General features: G+C 41.9%; 1 long non-coding RNA gene across 1 annotated transcript; it reads right to left on the reverse strand.

Annotated features, from left to right (window-relative positions):
* Positions 1 to 715: 715 nt before the first annotated feature.
* On the reverse strand, positions 716 to 1602 carry LOC113012971 (uncharacterized). Its single transcript, XR_003270781.1, has 3 exons — positions 1438 to 1602; positions 1219 to 1363; positions 716 to 1136 (listed from the first exon to the last, which is right to left on the reverse strand). It is a non-coding gene; the product is annotated as an uncharacterized LOC113012971 (long non-coding RNA).
* Between the last annotated feature and the right edge of the window lie 5443 nt (positions 1603 to 7045).

Below are 7045 nucleotides of genomic sequence, written 5' to 3' on the forward strand. Positions count from 1 at the left end.
CTGGCCGTGTTTTCTTGATCCCGAGTCTTGGTTGAAAAACAGTTCTAAAATGAAAGTTGGGCAGACATTCCAGACACAGCCTAAGTCTCTGTTGGATGTTCCTCTAGAGCTTTGCCTCAATGTATTTTGGGGGGATTTTTTAGCGAGAGGTGTTTGTTTCCTTTAATTCTTTTATTGATTGAAACAAAATGAAAAAAAAAACAAAAACTTTAATGATGGAGAGAAAAGAAAGTCACCCCAGTGAGAGAGACTCAAACTGTTGACCTCTTGCACCATGACACATAAATTCAAACAAGACATAATTTATGCATATAAACTAGTGCTGTCAGCGTTAATCTCGTCAAAATGACGTTAACGACATAACCGCATTAACGTGGCAAATCTCCATTAGCAAGTTAGTACAGATCGCCCCGTGCGTGGGGCTGCACGGCGTCAATGTGTTAGCACGGTTAGCTCGTTAACGCGCTAGCGCCGTCCAGCCCCACGCACGGGGTGATCTACGCTAACAAGTATTTATTTGTTTTATTTTTTTGAGAATAACATGAAAACTGTTTCTTAATTTACAAGTCGATCTAACTGAACCACAATTGCACGTGGAAGCAGCTTTTTGCCATCATATCAAAGATAGTTTTTCTATTTCAACAGTCTTTGAAAGTAGAAACTATGCTTTCATGACACCAGGTAAAAAGTAACAATGTAAATGCAGAGTGTTTAAAAAAAAAAAAAAGTGGTGAGACTAACAATACAAACCCCTGTGTTGTATTGATTTATTCAGGAAAGTGTTTAGTAAAGTCTTAGAGTCATTTTACCATAGATTTCTAACTTGGGACTTTTTCTGAAACCAAAAGAGTCTCCCTCTGCTGGCCATTAGAAGAATGTAGGTTTAAGGCCCTGCATGTGTTTTCATACTGTCCATGCAAACATTTTTGCTGTCCAAAAGGATGATGATAAGACTGGTGACTGTCATGCGCCGTGGTGCGCGGGCACGAAAGGATCCAGGCGCAGACTCCGAGCTAACAAAAAAGACACTTTATTAAAACAACGAAAGGCGACCCGGGGAAAGTAGAGAGCAAAACAGAAACTAAAAATCCGGGGAAACAATGACACGAGGAAGCCGGGATCGGGACGGCGGGGGGCTGCAATAGAAAGGGGAGATGATTACTAGGGAGCCAGGAAGCGGGGAGAACATATCAGGACTGAGTTAGAGTAGGGGCTTACGATAGAACGGAACCGTGGGAGCTCGGGAGGGAAGTGTGGCAGTCCGTGGGGGCAGGAAGTCCGTGGAATGGCGAGTGGGCCAGGTGAGCACCGCGAGATCCAGTTGAGCCGGAGGACAGGCAGGTAGCAGACGCCGAGTAGAAACCTGGACAGAAGTAGGCAGGTTAAACAAAGTTCCAAGCAGAAGAGAATGCACACTTTTCGTGGAAGTCTGGTTACCACTGTGGGGATGACTACGGACTGGCGTGGAGCATCCGTCAGCGCCGGATTAAGTGGATCTCCGTGTAATCACCGGGATGGAGAGCAGGTGTGCTGGTGATGGCCCAGCCCGGGGGTGTGGCTACCCGAGCATCACGCATTCCACAGACACAGGACCACGGACCATGACAGTGACAGTGAACCAAAACAGCAAAGCTGGGCAAGAAACTCTTAAAAACCAGGATGCTAAAAAGCTTTTTTCCACTGCAAGTGATGGTGTTCACAGTATCCATAAAAATGTGACTTAGTGCAGCTTTAATAAGGTAAACTAGATTACACACTGGCAAGATTGATTCCCTGTCTTTTAACTTAAAAGTGGCATACGAAATCTATATTTCATATTCATATTTATCCCATTACATTAGATCATATATGAACTCGTAATAAACTCAAATAAAAAAGTATGTCAATTTAAAATCCCTTCTAATGGCATCATCTCTTGGACATATTGGTCTGACAGCAGGGTTAACTCACTTCTCTTCATGTGGTATGAGTAAGCCAAAGTTCCTGCAAGTATGTGTAAGTATGTGTGTGTGTATTTAACGTCACCACACAGTGTTACATGGAAGCTTCAGTTGCCCCAAGAAGCCATATGGTCCAGTCCTAATCTGAGCCTCATCCTGCTGACAACACAGAGATTGACTTCTGTAATTAGATCTGATCTTAGGCTCCTGGTCACATTGAGTGGGAACAAATAGGGACAGAGGGGGATTTTAAGCACAGCAAAATCCAGGGTGTATAAGAATACATTTACAATTTACCCTGTGTAATTATAAGTGAAATTTGAAGATGTTGCCAAATTAGCTAGTTCTTTGTTTCAGCAGCATCTTTAAAGGCTTCACTTTAAGGGGGATATTGATGGATGAGACCCTTTGTTGAACCTCAAGAGCTCTCACTCTGATCTAATATTCTAATGCCTAACTGCTCTGCAGCAGTAAACCTTCCCTCTCACATGTCATGACCGCAGAGTGATCTTTCCCTTCCCTCCAGCCATCTTTTCATTTTATCTCCACCTTGATTGTTCCTCCATCTTTACAACCTCTGCAGTGAATAGACTGGGTTATAGCTGGACTCTGGGGGAACCTTTTCTTTCTCTGTCTTCCTCTCCAACTATCTTACAGTGCAACTCTGCTGCCACTCTCTTTGTCACTCTACATCTTCCTCCCGCCTCTCTGTTCTTTACTCCCCCCCCCCCCCCCTGCATTTCCTCCAGAAGGAAAATGCCATTCTAATTACTCTAACCCCATTGTTGTAAAAACTTAGCTGTTGCCTCTCTGAGGGAGGTCTGCTGTCCCTAGATCGAGTGGCTTTCAGGGCCCTTAATGGGTTTTACCTCTGTGTGTGTCACTGCCACAGATTGATCAGATAGCATGTGTGTGTGCACACACACTGGCTGTCTACTTGGGGCAGGCATTCAGGGAAAAGGGACATTGGAGGGGTGAAACTGAAAGGTGGTGGGGTAAAGGCAAGGATGTCTTATCTCCCTTGCCTGCCTGTTTCACTGTCCCCCAGGGGTGGGTGAGGATGGTGATGGTGACGCTTGATCTGTGTGTGTCTGTTTGGGGGTATGATATGTTGCTGTTCATGTCAAAAGTCACGTCACCCCGGGGCCTTCCTTCCAGCAGTTGCCTGCATCCTTCTGGAAGTTTTGCGTGTGCAGTGGTGCGTGAGTATGTGTATTGTTTGGAGCTAACTATCGGTTTCTCCCTGTGTCCCCCCCCCAAAAAGAAGAAAAAAAACAAAACCACGTGCCCACACACAAAAACCCAGCAGAACAACAACAACAAAAAAAACCCTTCTCATTTTTCAGGGTTAGTCCAAACAAGAGCAGACCCACAGAGAGCTGTGGGCTTTGCCACTCTTCTTTATTGTGTTTTAGTGCTGTGTGAGCGTCCCTCTCTGAATCTCTGGGGTTTTGTCCAGAAAGACATCACTGATTCTCTAATACAATCAGCAGAACCACAGCTGCACCACCATGATGGCTAATTGCATCATGGAGTCAGTGATAAAGTCTGGAGTGGCCTGCTGTTCCTTTCTGGGAAGATGAGACACTTTTTGTGGCCTTTGAAATTTTTTTTAATCTTAAAGTTTGGCCGGAAAGCCATTAATGGGTTTACAGTCAGTACAGGCCTGAGTCAGTTTTAAAGTGAAAAGTGTACTGTATCTTTGGAGTGTAGATTGTAATCAGGGTCTATGATCTATGACAAGGCTGATGTTAAAATTTAGATTAGTTTAAGGCAGCATCTTTGGTTGGAAATTGCTGTTAGATAACTGTGTTGCAGTAACAGTTTGCATAATATTCCTTCTGAGCATTTTTCTGCTTTTTATTTATTCTATTCTATTGGGGTTTAGTCCAGTTTGCAGTGCCCAAAACTACTGTTGTTGGAATGGTCACTTTGAGGCTGGTTCAGAACATATAACAATATAAAAGACAGATGCAACCTGTGGGTCTGAAAAGCCCATAGGATGCCTTAAACATGCCTTCAGACAAAAGATTTCCAATTCTAGAAGTCTAGAAGGGAAGACAACCCTTGGCCCTGAACTCTGTAAACACTTTACATACATGCTGAGGGGCTCAGTCACTCATTTTGGGTCATATCATGTTGCAAATCTTGCCAATGAGGATTATCCAGCATATAATCATTATGATGATCATGATAAGTCATCAGCCAATTAGCGTACAGTTCCAAATTTAGAACCCCTTGCTTTTCACATCCAGCTTCAAAAAGCCAAGATGGCAATGACAGAGCTGCTCATCTCAAGGGTTTTTCTTCAGTTTTTGTGACTCAAATTAAACTGAAATTGTTTTAAACCTATCGCTAATGAGCAGGTTTCTGTGTCTCTGGCTCATCAAGCCCGATATCTTAGTAATCCACCCTGTTGACGGTCTTCTCTGGCTCCAAGAAATCGACGTGGCGGGGCCAATTTGTGTGTGTGTGTGTATCTGTGGTGTCCCCCCCATAATCCATCGTCAACTGTTATCCGATATGATCCATTGGCCAGGATGCAGATATATGTTGCTAATGATCTTTCATTTAGGCCGCATGATTACTTCTTTAATTGCATAGTCTGAATATACAAAACTGTATATTGCTTTAAAGGAGAAAATAAATCCATTAAAGTATGTGAAAACATAATCGGAATAATAGAATAGTAATGTAACAGTAGTTGTGATGAGGAGAAGATAGGGCTTGTGCCTGTGGTTGGAGACCTTGATATTCCATACCTGATCTTATTTTCCTTCAAGCTACTGGAGGCTAACGGGCAGGATGAAATCAGGAGATGTATTGATTTGGTCACCAGGGACAGGATCTGGTCTCTGTCTAATCATGGAGAAATGAGAAGCTCTTTGGGCTATTGTATTTCTACCAATCGAAGGGGGCACTGCCTCATTTGAAATTTGGCTTTAATCTTTATGAATTATGAATTGAAATTCTGTGCTTGAGAAGAAAAACTGCATTTACATAACCCCCTGACCAGTGCTTCATGTTTTATGTGTGCTCTGTTTCTTCACCACAATTTACAATAGAAATCATTCATTTATATTTTCCTGCTTGTCCACATTAAATCAATATGAAGTGTGGAATTTAGGTTTTATTTATGCTTTCTACTGCATTCATATATACAGTAGAGTATAGCTTGTGTGCACAGTGAATGAAATATTTGCCGTATAATTTATGTTTGATATACACATGTGAGTTCCATTATAATTGCTCATCCCTGTTGAACCATGCAAGTCAGCAGGGGGGAACTGAAGTCTTCTCCCTTTGGGCAGTATTTATGGAAGTGTGTGTAAAGGTATTTTCAGACACAAAAAGAGGAGCTTTAAATTTCAAATGGGATTCTGGAGGTTAGTTGAAAAGGAGAAGAAGAAAATCTATGGAGGGCTTTACACACTCCATCCCTCCTCTTCCTCCTGCTCCTCCTCCTTTCCTCTCTTCTTCATCTCTTCTCTCCCCTCTCTCACTTACTCTCTCTCTTGTCAACCTTTTCAAAAAGCATCTATATTCTCACACCAGGCTGTAGGGGCATGTTGTCATGTTGCTATGCTACCTGAATGTCAAGCAGAATGTCAGAGTGATGGCAGAGCATGGATGCACAATAAAGATGAAGCTTCTTCTGACTGGAGAAGGCAAAAAGTATAGTAACATTCAAAATAAACAAAAGTATCTGTATAGCTGTTTGTGAAATGTAATTATCTCAAACATCAAAAATAAAACACAGAATTTAAAGATACATATATTATACAAATACATTCCAAAAGTTCCCAAAATCTGTGGTGTCTGAGAAGAACCATTCACCCAGCTGACCTCTTGAACTCATTCACACTTATTCACTACAATCATTTTAGCCAGAACACTTCAGTTGTGAATGGAATCAGCACGGCGTGACCACAGGTCACCAATATTTGCCTCTTCCAGCTAACTTCAGCGAGCCATGTAAAAAGTAGCAGCAACTATGTTTGCTTATCATTGGAAAAAAAATATTAGGCCCCAGTCAACAAAAGCATGTCTTCTCGGCACCTGGAATATGGAAGTTATTAAGCTAAATATTGAGGTTACTGTCATCAGGTCAGATTGTGGCCATGAGGAATCATTTTAATATCAGATGTAAGTGATAAAATTATTAATAGATAATACATTGAAATTGAATTGAAAACTGAAGTTGCTGCTGCTGCTCTGTTAATTCAGAGAGACAGAGAGATTTGAGCCATTCAGTGTTGGAGAAGTGGTTAAATATGTTTAAACTGCTTTCCATCTTTCCATCAGAATACGTTTCAAGGTAATTTGATGGTGATGTGGATCGTGCTCATTACGTTGACATTAACACTGATGGTTATTGCCGTTGTTGTAATTTATTTCTTTGTTTCAGTTCCCTTAAGTCCAGTTATCTTACTGCCGTACAAATCTTCACAGCTCCTGTAAAATTAACTGCATTTCATTTGGATTAATTGAAAAGTGACCATAGCCTACAGCCATTACTGTCTCCTTCTTAATCCACCATCACACCACACTCCTCTTTTGCTGCAAAATACTCTCTTCTCAAACTCTGCATCTCACCTTCTCCAGCGTGCGTTATCGGCTGGCCTGTAAAGCAGAGTTGCGATATAGAGCCCAAAGACGTAGAAATGCAGTAGGTGAACAATCAGATGACAAGAGGGCTTGGCAGGTTTACTAGTGGGGAGGTGGGCTGATGGAGAGAAGGACTGACAGTTAAAAAGACAGAGTGGGAAATGGAGGAGATGTGGGAGGTGGTGGGGGCTGTGTGCTGTGGAGCAAGTGATGGAGTGGAGAGGTGAGATGACAGCTGTTGATTTCCAACATCTGATGTAAAGGTTTGTAAATACAGGTAACTTTCCATGTCATTGACACTGACTTACATATTTATATGTTCATTTTTGAGTACTCGATATAAAGGATGGGCATACTTTTTGAATATACATTCCATCTAAGGGAGGGATTCCACTAGTTAATTGCCCTCTGTAATTATTTTCCTGAGCTCTGTTGATAAGGTTGTGGATTTAAGACAGCATGATGTTCAGTTTGTAAAGTTTGGGACTATTTAGAGA

This window comes from Astatotilapia calliptera, chromosome 20 (assembly GCF_900246225.1).
Source record: "Astatotilapia calliptera chromosome 20, fAstCal1.2, whole genome shotgun sequence".
NCBI classification, from domain to species: Eukaryota; Metazoa; Chordata; class Actinopteri; order Cichliformes; family Cichlidae; genus Astatotilapia; species Astatotilapia calliptera.